The sequence below is a fragment of the Zingiber officinale genome, chromosome 3A (assembly GCF_018446385.1).
Source record: "Zingiber officinale cultivar Zhangliang chromosome 3A, Zo_v1.1, whole genome shotgun sequence".
Taxonomy (NCBI): domain Eukaryota; kingdom Viridiplantae; phylum Streptophyta; class Magnoliopsida; order Zingiberales; family Zingiberaceae; genus Zingiber; species Zingiber officinale.
The window spans coordinates 10,844,341-10,860,459 of record NC_055990.1 but is presented as its reverse complement, the minus strand read 5'-3'; the positions used below and the strand labels follow the sequence as shown (position 1 = coordinate 10,860,459).

The 16,119-nt window shown below is 38.7% G+C and overlaps 1 long non-coding RNA gene across 1 annotated transcript; it reads right to left on the bottom strand.

The window, feature by feature from the left end:
* Window positions 1–2,033: 2,033 nt before the first annotated feature.
* On the bottom strand, window positions 2,034–2,987 carry LOC122053555. Its single transcript, XR_006132235.1, has 3 exons — window positions 2,880–2,987; window positions 2,584–2,646; window positions 2,034–2,112 (listed from the first exon to the last, which is right to left on the bottom strand). It is a non-coding gene; the product is annotated as an uncharacterized LOC122053555 (long non-coding RNA).
* Window positions 2,988–16,119: the final 13,132 nt, after the last annotated feature.

Sequence of the window (16,119 nt, the reverse complement as noted above, 5' to 3'; positions counted from 1 at the left end):
ACGTAAAATACTTGTTTTTACCGAAGTAGACACGCGTGTAGTAAAAAGATTCATTTTACTTCGGATAAACTCCGAAGTCGTAGGCCCAGAAAAAACGAAGTCGTATTGGGTGTCGGGTTCGGACATATTACGAAGTAAAAAGTGCATATAACTTCGTCGGTTTTTAAAAACACCGAAGTAATTATTCCTTTTCGACTTCATCGTTTAGTATTTGTTGTGAAGTAATATACCTACTTTAACATCGGTTAAAAATGAAGTAATGGATTACTTTTACTTCGTCATATATCGTTAATTCCTGAAGTAATTATCGATTAAATTACATTTAGCTTCGTTCTGGATCGAAGTAATAGATAGATACTACTTCGAAATTTTTTGTAATAACCGAGCAACAAATTGTATTGCTTCGAAGTTATAAGTAGATTTTACTTCGGATTTTATGAATAAAGTGAAGTATTTTTTCTCTTTTTACTTCATTATTTTTAGACTCAGTAATTTTGAGCATCACAAAAGGTAACTTCATAAGCCTTGATTTCAGCATATGTTTATACAAAACAAATCTCCCTAAATATGGCCAAAATAAGCCATAAAAAACCAAAAACATGTACTGGTTCATTCACACTACCTGCAATTCACTCCAAGAACGAGTACACAAATTCACTCCATTCAATTCTCACTTCATCATATTGTGTCTGCGTATAGTACTGGTTCTTCACACAACCTGCGAACTGCAATTTAGAAAGAATCATCATGTTATGTTTTGTAGCTGAAAACTTTAAATCAAAACACAGTAAGTTGACAAAAAAAATCATGAATTAAATTAGCAAAAGCATGATAAGACAAATAAATATGTATTTTTATATGCACTCTTATAGTAACAATTTTGTTTGAATTATAGCATGTGGGTCATAGAAGCCTAAATAAATTTGGGCCTTACATGCTCATTATTTTACTAGACTAAAAGTTGAGGCATTGTCTATCACAAAAGAATATTTTTAAAAAAATCTGCCTGAAGTAAGCTCAGGTTGTGTGAAGTCCAGCAACACTTGAAGTAAGCTAACTGGAGACCAGCAATACTTGAAGTAAGCTAACTGAAGTAAGCATTATCTATCACAAAAGATAATTTTTGGAATCCTAAAAAAATCTGCCTAAAGTAAGCTCAGGTTGTGTGAAGCTCAGGTTGCTTAACATATCTGTAGCTAACTTTTGCAAAAAATCTGTTATGTTTTATAGACAATTTCTGGAATCTTAAAAATCAAAGAGAAGTATAACCCAGCAACTTGGATGCTTGAAGTAAGCTCAGTGGCTACAGAAGCCCGATTTGGAATGGATTTTGGAGAATACTCAACCCCCCACACACACACACAATATTACTAAGCGCGCACACACACACCCCATTACTAAGCACATACACACTTTGTATAGACAAATAACTCAAAAAAACGTACCCCTATTCACCTTTCCCCTCTTCCCACAGGAAAGTACGCATGTTAGCCCCAAATCAGTTACTAATTTCCCCCAGCTACTAATAGAACTATGCATAACACAGTTTTGTATAAAACCATAAACAGGGTGTCATCTAAGGGCGAGGAAAAAAAAGAAGGAAAGAAGTCATATCAAAGCATAAGAAGAAAGTAGTAGCAGGGCATGAACGATTTGATTCAGTGTGCAACACTATATTTAGTTTCTTAATAATTAACTTTGTGTACCACAACAGATAATTATCTCTGAACCTGTCACTGCAGAGTCTAGGATAATCCTCAACTAAATCCAAGATAATCCTATACCCTTAATGTAAAGCTTAAGTATCTAAAATAAACATGATCAGGAGATTCAGTGACAGCTCTAAACAAAGAAATACTATAAGTTACCAATCAGCACCAGGGCGTTAGAGGCTATCACTTGAGGCACCAATAACTGGTGTAACTTGCATAAGGTCAATCGTACCCAACCACATGATGAAATCCATGGACTCAAGGGCAAGAAAGTTGACCTTATTATGAGATCTATCAATTGCAATAACCTCACCTTTATTCCTCATAAGAATTGCAATGGCAGTTGTTTTCCCTCCAGGAGCAGCACACATGCCCAATATTCTTTCACCTTCTTGAGGATCTAAAGAACAGAAATATATCTTTGCAAAAATTAGTAACTAAAGAACTTGATAACTCACAGCATAAAAAAACTACCTATAGTAGGTAAATGATGTTTATAACTAGAGAAGTATGATTCCAGCAATAAAAGTTGGATACTTTAATTTACTTCAATGTCAGTAGAAGCACCTTTAGTATCTGCATAAGGTATTTCCTTCCATAATCCATGAGGTTCACAAACTAGAGCAGGAAGAATACAAGATGCAACAAAGTTCATTTATGCTAGTATCCTATAAATGAAATATCAAGCCATAAGTATTCTTTCTTGTTTCACAAAAACACAATGATCCAATGAGAACTCAGGATTTCTTTGAAAAAATTATCAAAAAAAAAATGTAAATACTAGAAACAATTGAAACACTAAGGAAATAAGAGTGTTACTCTGAAATCAAAGACAAGCAAAGAAAACAAAAACAAGTAAATTTATTGATACCTAAAACACAAGCCGTAACAATGCTGGGCAAGTTTTGCAGAAATATTTCTCCTTCGAGTACATCTAGCCAGAGAAACAGCAGAAATAAAAGTCACAAAAAATATATGATTTGACAAACTCTATTTGATAAGCTACTTTGAGTTTGAGTTCAGCATGTCGCAGAACAATGAAATGCAATATGATAATAATTGGCATATGCAGACAGCAACAAGATTTCTAAAAGAGTTTAGATTAAGATGAGAAATATAATTGGTAGTATAACACTGAAGAAAAAATTCATTCATATATGAGCATACTGTAAAATGATGGAAGCTTGTACACTCGGTTTGTCATCTCCACAGCAGTCCCATAAGACACACGGAACATAGAAGCCCTTGACAATGAAGCAGTTCCTTGGCCAATATATAGGCCATTTCTTTCGTGATATTGAGGATCTGCATTTTTTTTATTGCATAAATATAGATTCACTCTGTTTCATAAATGATGTCTTGAAGGAAACTAAAAAATAAATTTAAATTAAAAGATACAAGATTAAAACAAAACGAGCAGAAAATTAATAAAAACGTTCAAAAAAAAACAAGTAGACAAAAACTTCTTAGGTAGGCATTCATGACAAGGTTCATATTTGCTTACACCAAAAAGACTTGGAAATTATGCCACCACAATTAGCATACATCCATAGTCACCTCAAACAAATCAATATCAAAAATAAATTCATGGAAGGAAATATTCTTAGCGATTAAAATATTAAAATCATGCAAACAGAAGCAAATTAATGCACTCACTACAGTTACTTTGTAACAGCATAGATAACAACAAAATACAAATTATTAAATTAATTCGGATAGGTAAATGTCAAGAAAGTTTCAGAGAGAAAATGACTACAAATGAACCACATGTACAAGCCTACTGCATCAACTGCAATCAATCATGACAAGAAAGGATTGAAGATGCATTGCTACAATTAAGTAAAATCTCAAAAACGACTTCACATTTGGAATAACCAAAGATAAGTCATATAGAAATTCATGTTAAACTGGCATACTCAATTAGAAAACTCCAGGTTTACAGTGATGTTAGAATTAGGACAGAGACCATGTTAAAGATTTTTTCTGGCAAAATTTTCCTTAATAGTGCGAATTTAGTGAAAGATAAATCTATAGACTCATTTGAATCTCATAAAGTTCTTGGTTTATCAATTGGCATCATCGACCTGACTGCGACCCTTGTAAAACAATTCCTCGTGTAAAACCAAAAGCCCATCCACCATTTGAAATTGGCTGTTCCACAGCAACTGACACAACAATCAGATCCCATTTTTCAACATGTGAACTGCAAGCCAAAACACCAGGAACATATACCTGCAAATTAATCAGGACAATTTTTTTGCATCATAATTTTCTTCATGCATGATCTTTGTTGTCAACAGATGAAGATGGGTATTTCTGTAGTTAAACTCATGTCATTAATTATAAAAACAAGAAAAGGTAGATTTTTTCTCAGAATTATCGTGCTAAAATTATTTACTGCTAGCTCAATGTGTTCTTTGATCAAAACCTGAAGATACTACATAAATGTTAAGCAAAAGTTAGAGTAAGACTGTAAAAAGGTAGTCAAATTCATATCGAGCACAGTTCCATATTTTATACTCATTCCAACAGCTGTCAATATTTTCTACTCATCATGAAGAAAAATAATCCGTATTTTGTACAATATGTGGATATATAAAGAACGAAAGTATGGGATGACTCATAAATCTCATGAAGTATAGTCAGTGCTCAATAAAAATTTATATTTGTGTAGCTGAAATGCATTCTTCTACATCAAAAACCAACAATTTTAATTGGTATAAACTTTCACAATAGAAATCAATCCCATAATACACGATCCACAACAACAAACCAAATAAAGAACAACTGAAAATAGAAGTATCTACTCCAAGAAAGCATCATGAATCAACCCTTTAGGTAATGACCTCGTAAACATAGAGACTGAAAAAAAAAAAGCAAAAAAAATTTCCAAACACTTGTCTTTGTTGGAAGAATAGCACCAAACCTACAACAAATTGGAAACCGTCTAAAACATGATTTTGCAAAATAAAGGAGGAGAAAAAGAAGAAGAATAAGAAAAAGAAATCGAAGGAAAGAAAACATACGGTATATCTCAAACACTTGCAACCTAAACCCTGTGTAAGAAAGTTCAAGTTGCCAAATCTTATTTTTGGCTGACTGCTGCAAACCTTCGTCTCTGTTGCCTAAGACTCCAAATCGGAAGCCCTAACGAGGGGGAACGGAGAGGACTGAAATGAAGGGGAAAGCCCTAACCCAAGAGGAGCATCGGCGCAGAAGCCCTAACCCAAGAAAACGAAAGGAAGTGGGGGGAAATAAAAGTGGTCAGAGTCTCTTTGTAAAAATAAAAGTTAACTCTTTGTACTATTACTTCAGAGTAAACACTAAAAAATATATTCACGACGTTACGACTTCGGTATTTAACAAATTTCCGAAGTAATAGCTTATTTCAGTTTAAAGCGAAGCCCGTGTTTTTAAATCTGCGAAGTCTATATTTGTATATACTTCGTCGGTTTTTGCAGCGAAGTTGCTTATACACTTTTACTTCGTATATTTAAATTGACGAAGTAAATTATGGTGAAGTAAAAAGTCATTTTTCACATAGTGAGAGAAAGCAATGGAATGACTCTAAGGGTGCTCCAGCAAGCAAGCAACCTACGTTCCCTCAGTGTACCACATGTGGGAAGAAGCATACGGGAAGATGTCGCATGGGTACAAATAGGTGCTACAACTGTGGATTGGAAGGACATATGGCCAGAAACTGGCCATAATAAATAACATGGTTGTGTCACTACGCCTATAAGCAGGTAAAATCAGGTAGGTACTAACATATAACAAATAAACAAACAAGCATGTAACAGATCGGGTAGTGACCAACTGAAGCAGATAAGAAACATAATTATTGCTATTTGTTAAAAAAAATCTATTATGCATATCAAATGACATAAAGTCAAAGTACTCGCCTCCAATCGAAAGATCCAATTTGTAGTCGAGATACTCATCTCGTGTCAAAGTCCTATGAGATCAATGTGTATTTTTTTTTATTTAGCTAAATACATATGTATTAAATAGCTAAATAAAATACCTCAAAAAAACCCTGATCGATATAAACATTAACCCTAGCTAAATTTAATCCTTCGATCATCTAGGGTTAGTTTCCTTAACCCTGATCATTCAATTATATGATTTAATTAAAATCTAAACCTTTCCTAGTCTCACATATATGTATGTTACCACAAAGGAAACAATTCCTCTACTCCTTACCTCAAGTTCCACAGCCGTTCTTGCTGTTGGAATCAAAAAGTTACTACCCAATTAGGGTTTTTGCTGCCAGCAAAGGTTAATTGCTACTGGATGGAAGTATCTGTAATATTAGGGTTGCTGTCGGACAACAACCAGGGCTGCTGCTGGAAACTAGATACACCACTAAGAATTTAATTGATCTGATCAAGATTGAAATTCAAGAATTTAACAAGGATAAGCTGCTCACCTCACTGCTCGGACAGAAGGAGGCATCGGAAAGGAGCGCCGGTGACCGTGGACCTAGTCTAGGGCACAGGAGCACCGCTGCTTGGCGCGAGAAAGATGGGAAACTTCGGCCGACACCCAAGGACCAGGCCTAGGGTAGAGGGAGAGGTCAAGTGGCACACAACGGCTAGCACAGAGGAGGCGGCCAGTGGTGAGCGGCTTGCATGTTAGGCGTTTGTCGGGTGGCTTGGCTTCGGCGGAGGAGACAGTGAGATCGGGAATTAGGGCGCGGTGTGGAGGTGGCTGGCGCTGTCCTATGCGGCGACGACGCTCTGCAGAGGAAGAGGGCGTCGGCGGTGCAGCTCAGATCTAGGGCTCAGTGGTCGGCGCTCGGGAGAAGAGAGGAAGAGAGGAAAGTGGATCGACAACCCTCAGCCGCAGCTTTAATCGCGAGGAAACTGTCGCGTGCGACGGTTAGGGCACACAAGGGGACGGTGGCTCAGCGCGAGGAGGAGGCGTCGGTGCAAGGAGGTTAGGGCACAGTCACGGGAAAGAAAGAAGAAAACGGCGTGAGCAGAGGAAAATAAAGGAAAAAGAAAAAGAATAAAAAAAGGAAAAAGAAATTAAGAAAATAAACATTTCCTCGCTTAAATGGGTAGCCTAAACAGGCTTTCCTGGAGCCCAGTTTTTATCCCCGTGACCTAAGCCATATGGTCTCCGAAAAATTCCCAGAAAATTTCTAAAAATTATAGATTATTCCTTTTCGATGATTCGCCCATTTTCGGTATTTTACATTCTCCCCCACTAATAAAAATTTGACCCCCAAATTTCGTTATCTATCATCAGCAAGTACTAACAACAGATAGAAACTATAAATGCTGAACGGAAAATAACTCACATACCTCAAGTGAAAAGATGGGGGTATCGGGCTCGGATCGTATCCTCGAGCTCCCAAGTAGCCTCCTCGTCTGAATGATGCTGTCATCTGACTTTAACCAGTCGGATAGTCTTGTTCCGCAGCTGACGCTCTTTCCGATCAAGAATCCGTACTGGACCCTCCTCATAAGTGACGTTAGGCTGAACGGGAACTGAGATATCTGTCAGCACATGTGTCAGGTCTGGTATGTATCTCCTCAGCATAGATACATGGAATACGTCGTGCATGCCTTCCAGGGATGGTGGTAGTGCTAGCCGGTAAGCTACTGCTCCAATCCTCTCCAAGATCTGGAAAGGGCCAATGTATCGCGGAGCTAACTTACCCCTGAGGCCAAATCTCTGTTGGAGTTGTAAGGTTGCAAACATAGTCCCATATTGAAAACACATGGAAAAGATCATGAGTTTATAAGAGAAAAGATATTTCCATTGGCATGAGGCCTTTTGGGGAGAGCCCAAGAGCAAAGCCATGAGGGCCTAGGCCCAAAGTGGACAATATCATGCCATTGTGGAGATATCTAAATTTTTTTCGATCCTACAATTGGTATCAGAGCTCGGACTGCCAGAAGGTTTAACCACCGACTGTGCACAAGAGCTATGGTCTGATTGAGCCATGTGGGTACAATATTGACCTCAAACAAAGAAAGTGGGGGCTCCTATGTTTGGATCAAGAGGACCAGACACCAAGCAGGTAGTCCTAGTTACGGCTAGGCAAGGAAGTCCTAGTAGGTCGGGTGGACCGAGAGGCAGGAAGACCTGGTGGGTCGATGATCGGACGTGGGAAGCCTATGGTCATTTGTTTGAGGGGGGGGGGGGATTGTTGGAGTTGTAAGGTTGCAAACATAGTCCCATATTGAAAACACATGGAAAAGATCATGAGTTTATAAGAGAAAAGATATCTCCATTGGCATGAGATCTTTTGGGGAGAGCCCAAGAGCAAAGCCATGAGGGCCTAGGCCCAAAGTGGACAATGTCATGCCATTGTGGAGATATCTAAATTCTTTTCGATCCTACAATCTCTTCACCCCTTTCGTGGGTGACACTCGCAGAAAAACATGATCGCCAATAGAGAACTCCAAGGGGTCTGCATCTCCGATCAGCATAACACTTCTGGGGGTTTGTACCTCTGACATCCTTCGTCTGATAGTACGGACCAACTATAACGCCTGCCCCTCCACTACTCTAAAGAAGGGACAGGGTTACTTACTTGTAACATACATACATATGCATATGAAATCATGACAGCGGAAGTGGGGGTTAAAATTTTTAACTTGAACATATGCATATGGACTAATCATGACATGTAAACCATATTATCATATGACATATGAAACATACTAACATGCTAATCCATAAACATAACATCTAAACATACTAGTATCCATGCATATAACTTGATTCATTATCATCTACTTGAAACATAATTCATGATATCATAAGCATACCAACATGAAACAAAGGAACATAAGTGCATAAGCTATTCGTACTGGTTCAAGTAGTTATCAAAGCATAAAGTTAAACATGGTTCACATGCAAGGTCAAGACACATATAAGTTCTGAAACACAAATGGATCTATTCCACCATGCCACTGCCACACACATCCTTGCCCTTCCTGCTACTCCTCTTAGTTTAGCCATTCTTTGCCTTTCTCTGCAGTACAAGGAAACATAAAATCATAAGACCATAGGATTAGTAAGTTCCTTTCCTACTCACAAAAACCATAAATCATGCATAAACATAAAGTAGATAACATGTTCATTTGGATAAATCATAACATAGTATGTGAGAGCATAAACATAAAACATATCATAGCATGTGAGAACATAAACATAAAACATATCATAGCATGTGAGGACATAAACATAAATCATATCATAACATGTGAGAGCATAAACATAATTCATATCATCACATGTGAGAGCATAAACTTAAAGTAGTAACATGATCATCCAAGCATCATAGACATATTTTCAAGAGCATCTTAAATAAGCTTAAAGGAAACCATATAACATGAACATGCAGATGCAAGATGTTCTTTTGAAAACATGTGTCATGAAATGAGTATATGCAAGATGTCCTTTTGAAAGCATATATCATATAAATACTTAAACATAATCTCAACATGAGGGCCCAACTTGTACCACATACATACATAAATGCGCGTATCCTAAATAGATCCAAGGTAGCTAATCTTGAACCTACTAGGAACTATGCCCGTTTCATAGACCATCGACCTAGGGGCAACTTAGGAGCACATCCCTTTTTACTAGGCCCGTTTCATAGACCATCGACCTAGGGGCGCTTATGGAGCCCACCCTTGGTACATGCCATACAAAAGTAAAATAACATATCATGTTTCTAATCATATCATAGCATATCATGTTTCTTGTCATATCATGGCATATCATATTCTTGTCATATCATAAAGAGTGCTCTTAATCCCACCTTAAGGGAAGCATCTCTATGTTCTTGTCATATCATGAAGAGTGCTCTTAATCCCAACTTAAGGGAAGCATCTCTTAGGATTTTCATCATACATAAGCCTTACATAAGCATAACATGATAGCATAAAGTGCACATAACATAAAGCATATCATAAGGAATCATAAGTGCACATAACATAAAGCATTCCATGAGGAAATCATAACATGATGGCATAAAGTGCACATAACATAAAGCATATCATATAATATGATGGCATAAGTGCACATAACATAAAGAATATCATAATGAATCATCACATGATGGCATAAGTGCACATAACATAAAGCATAGCATAAGGATTTATATCATGATGGCATAAGTGCACATAACATAGAGCATATCATAATGAATCATAACATGATGACATAAGTGCACATAACATAAAGCATAGCATAAGGATTCATATCATGATGGCATAAGTGCACATAACATAAAGCATATCATAAGGAATCATAACATAATGGCATGTGTGTACATAACATAAAGCATATCATAACATAAAAGTTCATACCATATCATATAGATTCATTATCATGCATAGTTAGGGTTTTGAACTTCCTACAAACCCTAAAACCTAACTTGGCCGAACCATCAAAAGCATGAATCCTAGGTTTTCACACAACATAAAACATGGAAATCAAATACCTAAGTTCTCATAACATTTAACATAACAAGTGAGTCCCTTAAGGACCCTAGGTAGCTTCCTAACCTAATTCCCTTGTCTTGGCCGAAACTTGTGAGCATGCTTCTTGGGTTTCCAAGTAACATAAAAACATAGAAATCAAATACCTAAGTTCTCATAAGATTTAACATAGCATGTAAGCCTTTAGAAACCCTAGGTAGCTTTTAACCTAATCCCCTTTTTTTTTTCTTCTTGGTCGATCCCTAGTAGCATGGTTCTCCATCTTTTTCTTCAACATGAAGCATGAAAAATCTTAAACTAATATCATATAGTGGGTTACATATAATGAGGATTCATAAACAAGCATATTTAGGTTTCTAAACTTCCTCTAATTCCTTTATTCCTCTTGGCCGAAACTTTAAAGGCATGGTTCTAGATCTTTAAGCAACATGAAGCATGAAAACTTTAGTCAAACATCATGTAGTGAGTTACAAACCATAAGGGATCATAAGAAAGCATAGTTTACATTTTAAACTTTCTCTAAACCTCTTTATCTTTTCATGGCCGGACCCTAAAGAACAAAGTTCCAAGATCTAAGCAACATTAAACATGAAAAATCTTAACCTAACCTCATGTAGTGAGTTATAAACCATAAGAAATCATGAACAAGCCTAGTTTACATCTTAAACTTTCTCTAAACCTCTTTACCCTTTCATGGCCGAAACTTAAAGGAGTGTGATTCCAAGTTTTAGACAACATGAAGCCATAAAACCTCTTAACAACCATAGATAACAAAAAAAAAACTAGTAGATGGCATGTATCCTTATCATGGTCGAAACCTACAAGGCAACATCCTAGGTTTTTCAAACCATTTTCAAGCATAGAAAACATAGGAGGCTACTTGTACTGCAGGTGAGGGGATACTTACATCCTCTCGCTTGATTTACTAAGAGAAATACCCTTGCTTTGTGAAGCTTCTCTAGGGAGAAAATCCCTTGGTTTGATTTCGGCAATGAGGGAAGGAGAGGCTTGGTTTCGGTGGAGAGAGGAAGGAGGAAGAAGAGAAAGGAAAAAATGGAATTCTCTTTCCCTTTTTCTTATTTATGCCAAGTGAGAAGAAGAAGAAAAAATGAACTTTTCCTTCCCTTTTCTTTTATTCATCCTAAATGAAGGGAGGAGGCAAAACCAACTTCTCCTTGAAGGCAGAAGAAGAAAACTTAAACTTCTCCTCCTTAGTGAGGGAGCCTTCTCTTTCCCTACCTTTAACTACAATTTCCCTCTCTTTCATAACAGCACACCCCTGCTGGGGCTACTGGTTAACACATACATGCATCTAACAAGAGGTCCAAGGTTCAAACCTGTTGGTTGCTACTCGGAAAACCTAATGGTTCCAATGTACAAAAATTTTGTACATGATCTGAACCTTTCCTAGCTACCGTGTGTTCTTTTAAATTAAACTTGGATCGCCTACGGAACTTAACACGTTTTGATCCTAAATTTAACTTGTATGTTCTTTTAGGTTTAGACTTGGATCTCTTGCGAAACTTAACACGTTCGATCCAAATCACCTAGGTGACGAAGAATATTAAATATCTATTTCCAAAATTAGCTTCCAGTACTACATGGCAAGGCAATTGGCCTTCTTGGATATGGGAGCAACCACCACCGACTAGACAAAGCCTTTTAAGGAAATTGGATATTTAACTTTCCTACAGTAACCCTAGGTTAACCACGAAGAACACTCAAATCACAAGGAAAAAGAAAAAGAACACAACATCGAAAATAAATTCGAAAAACAAGAATTGAATGCCTATTGTATTTGGTATTTATACAAAGGAAAATTAAGTAGTATGATGCGAAAACTAAATACTAGTTATACCTCTTCCTTGTATGCTAAAAATCTCAAGATCTTCTGTCATATCTGTAACGCCCGAAAATTCTCAAAAATACTTTTAGAAATATTCTATTATTTTTATGGAATTTTAAATATTTTTACGGAATTTTTAGAGTAGCGGAAGTAGCAAAAATAAATAGAAAACAAAAACGATCTAAGCGGGGATTGAACCCGAGACCTATGGCTTGCGGACAATTCTAGTAACCAGGTGAACCCAGCAGGGTTGTGCTGAAAGGAAAGGGAACCAATAATATTTATATGTAAGCTGGGCCAAAATTACCACTTAATATAAATAGGGAATTATTAAGTGGGGTTGGGTTTTAACGTGATTTTTCCTCACCCTAGCCCTCACCGCCGCCCTCTCCGTCTTCCTCCTTTCTCTCTCGGCGCCCAAGACCAAGAAGCCTAGGGTTTCATCCCTAGGGTCCTAAGGAACGTCTCCCGGCGACAACTCCGGCACGAGGACGCTTCCCTCCGCGAGAGGAACATGTGGACGCGAGAAGATCGACGAAGGGATCTTCTCCACCGGAAAACTAGCGCTTAGATTTGTAAGAAATATAGCACAGGAGGTAAGAAACCCCTCACCTACAGTATAAGTAGCTCTCGTATGAATTTCATGCATTTTTTTCGCTGTATGCAGCTTTTCAGTAATGAAAGTGTGAATTAGCGCACACCAAGCGTTTGATTAAATGCTTAGCTTAGTTAAATGTCATCCTAGGTATTTAAATAGCTTAGATAAATGCAATAGAAGCATTTTTCTGCTTATTTAGTCTTGCTACAGCTCTTATGGGACTAGATGTCCAATGGGTGGGCTCCCACAGTCGCCTCTAGGTTCAGACAACCTAGCTCTAGATTCAGATAACCTAGAAAGAGCGAGACAAACAATAATTAGCTATGTTCAGTATTTTACTTTCTCAGTGGCACTATACTGGAATAGATATCCATTGGGTTGGGCTCCCATAGTCATCCCTAGATTCAGATAACCTAGTAACTCTACTAAATTCGGGACTTGCAAACCCGGGTCTAGTTAGGGATGCGCACATAGCAAGTACAGTTGCCGGGCCCATTAGCAGCATGATTATATATTTTAATCTATTATGATAATTAGTTTTCAAAACTCAGAAATCAGTTATGTATGCAGTTTAACTTCAGCACCTATTTAGTTTAGTTTAGCTCAGTTCATGCTTCAGCTCAACTTCTTTCTATGATGATGTATGATAGCTCTATGTTCAGCTTTTGTTACACATGCTTTAGATGATAGTATGCCATGACTAGCTTTTGATTTCTATGTGTTGTATGATAGCATGCCATGTTTAGTCTAATCAGTACATATTTCAAATAGCATGTTTTAAAAGCATATTGCATCGAATGCATGTTTTGTGAGGTAGATGGTTTCTTACTAAGCTCTAAAGCTTACAGATACTTTTTCCTTATACTGCAGATATAGGTAAAGGAAAGATGGACTAGCGGAGGCTGGAGGTCAATGCGATGAAGATGTGTGTGGATGGAACTTGGAATAAAGATCTTAAGGAATTTCAGCAAGCTTTGTTTTGAGTATTAGAACCTTTTAGCATTTTATTATTTTGCACCTTAGTATGTTAAATGCTATGAACTGGTTAATCATGCACCCTATTATGCTTAGAACCCTATTTGTGTGATATTAGAATGTTTTGCATTTAGTTTAGAATGGATATAAGAAATTTTGGCACGAACAAGTGCTGAAATCAGAGTTCAGATGCGAAATTAGAAACCCCAATCGATCAACCGATCGATTGGGGGGCCCTCAATCGATCAGCGGATCGATTAGGAGCCTGGTTCCGCGAACAGTAAGCTTTTGGATTGATCAGCTGATCGATCCAGACGCATTCTGTGGCAAACAGAGAATTCTGGAATCGATCAATGGATCGATCCGGATGTCTCCTGCTGCGAACAGAAGGGTCGGGGATCGATCACTAGATCGATTGGCCAGTCTGGATCGATTAGCCGATCGATCCAGAATATTGCCTGAGCACAATAGCGTGCTGAATCGATCACTGGATCGATCCAACCTAAGTTCCGCATACAGTAGCATGTTGGATCGATCACTGGATCGATCAGGCCATTCAATCGATCCGTGGATCGATTGGGAGGTCTGATATCAGCCAGACACCCTTAGTTAAGTTCCTTGACCATAAGGGGAGGTAATAATGACATGGATAGTTTAGATTACACCCCTTAGCACCCGTAGAATAAAGAAAAGATAATAGTTTAGCAAAATTTTAATTAGTACAGCTTCCGCAATTAGATCAATGATGGTCATGGATATAGCTTAGCACAACACAATGTAGTGATCGGCCTCGCAACCTAGTCAGTAGGAGGCGGGTCGTTACAGAGTGATATCAGAGCAGTTTCCATACTTCTTACACACACATCAGCATTGAACCTGCAGCTTCCAAGTAAGAATACCTCTCACTCTATTTACGTTTCTTGTTTTCTGTTTATAGCTCATGTTTATAGATAACTAGAGCATGTTTATATATGATAGCACCTGACATGATTATAGTAGTTAGTTAAACATGATAGTAGTAGTCATGTATGTCCTCTATGTCTCTAGAAATGGCACGAGGACGCCCAGCTAGAAGGGCACCAGCTACTGAGCCCCAGCATGAGGCAGGCAGTTCAATGCCTCCCCCAGACCTTACAGCATTAGTGGCTCAGTTACAGCAGCAGTTAGCTGAACAGCAACATGAGATAGTCACCTTAAAGGCTAATCAGCAGAATACTCCCACTGTTACCCCGGAACCAAACATAGCAACACCAGTAGTCTTAGAGGTTCCACCAGTCCAGCCTGCAGCACCAGTAGCCCCAGCAGCAGGGGCAAGAAGAGAAGCCTATCTGATCCAGTGGCAGAAGATCAAGTCGGAGAACTTCTCAGGCACTAGTGAACCATGGGATGCTCAGTCTTGGTTCAAGACACTGGAGAGTACGATGGAGCTTCTGGACTGGCCAGAACACGAGAAGGTGAAGTGCGCCTCCTTCTGCTTAGTAGGAGATGCACGCATGTTGTGGGAGAGAATCAAAGCGAAGCGCCCAGTAAACCAGATGACATGGGCTGACTTCGAGAAGGAATTCTTTGAGGAGTTCTTTCACATGCGGGTCATAAACCGCCACTACGACGAGTTCACTGAATTTTGCCAGGGCAACCTTTCAGTTGAGGAGGCCGTGAAGAAATTCAACAGGCTGGCTCGTCTGTGTCCCGAATTAGTCGGCACTGAAAAAGAACGAGTCCGGTTGATGCTCAAGATGTTAAGGCCGGAAATAGCAATGAACGTGACTAGCGGCGTTCATAGGCCGCAAACCACAGAAGAACTGATAAGTAGTGCTCTGACTACTGAACACTACCAGAACAACATCAAACAGCAGAAGCAAGTCCTCTCAGAGTCTAAGGGTCAAGGAGGCTCAGGTACTCAGAAACACCAGGGCCACAGCTCCCACGGCTCTAATTGGAAAGGGAACTCTAGCAATAAGCGTAAGCCAGGGAGTTACCCAAAAGGAGGACCAGCTAGTAAACATCCAAGCTATCCCAAGTGTACCACTTGTGGGAAATTTCACCCCGGAATTTGTCGCAAGGGCACACGAGGATGCTTCGAGTGTGGACAAGAAGGACATATGGCAAAGCAATGCCCGAACAAGACCAGTTTTCCTCCACCACAGCCGATTCAGTACGGAGGCCAGCCAGCTCAGTTGCATCAAATGCAGGCCGCTTTAGATGGTCCACACATCAGCCAGGGCAGACTAGAAGCACCCTCAGCCATGACAAATGCGAGGATCTACTCACTGACCAGAGATGACGTAGCGAATGCCTCGACAGTTGTTACAGGTCAGATCAGTATTTTTCAACAAAGTACAACTGTCTTATTCGATACTGGGGCAACCCATTCTTATATATCCAGGGCATTCACCGAAAACTAGCAATCTCTCCAGAGGTACTCAGTGGTCAATTTTTAACAACCTTACCCTCAGGAGAAATTATGGTATCCACGCACTGGCTCAGGGCAGTGCCAGTCATTATAGTAGACCGAGAACT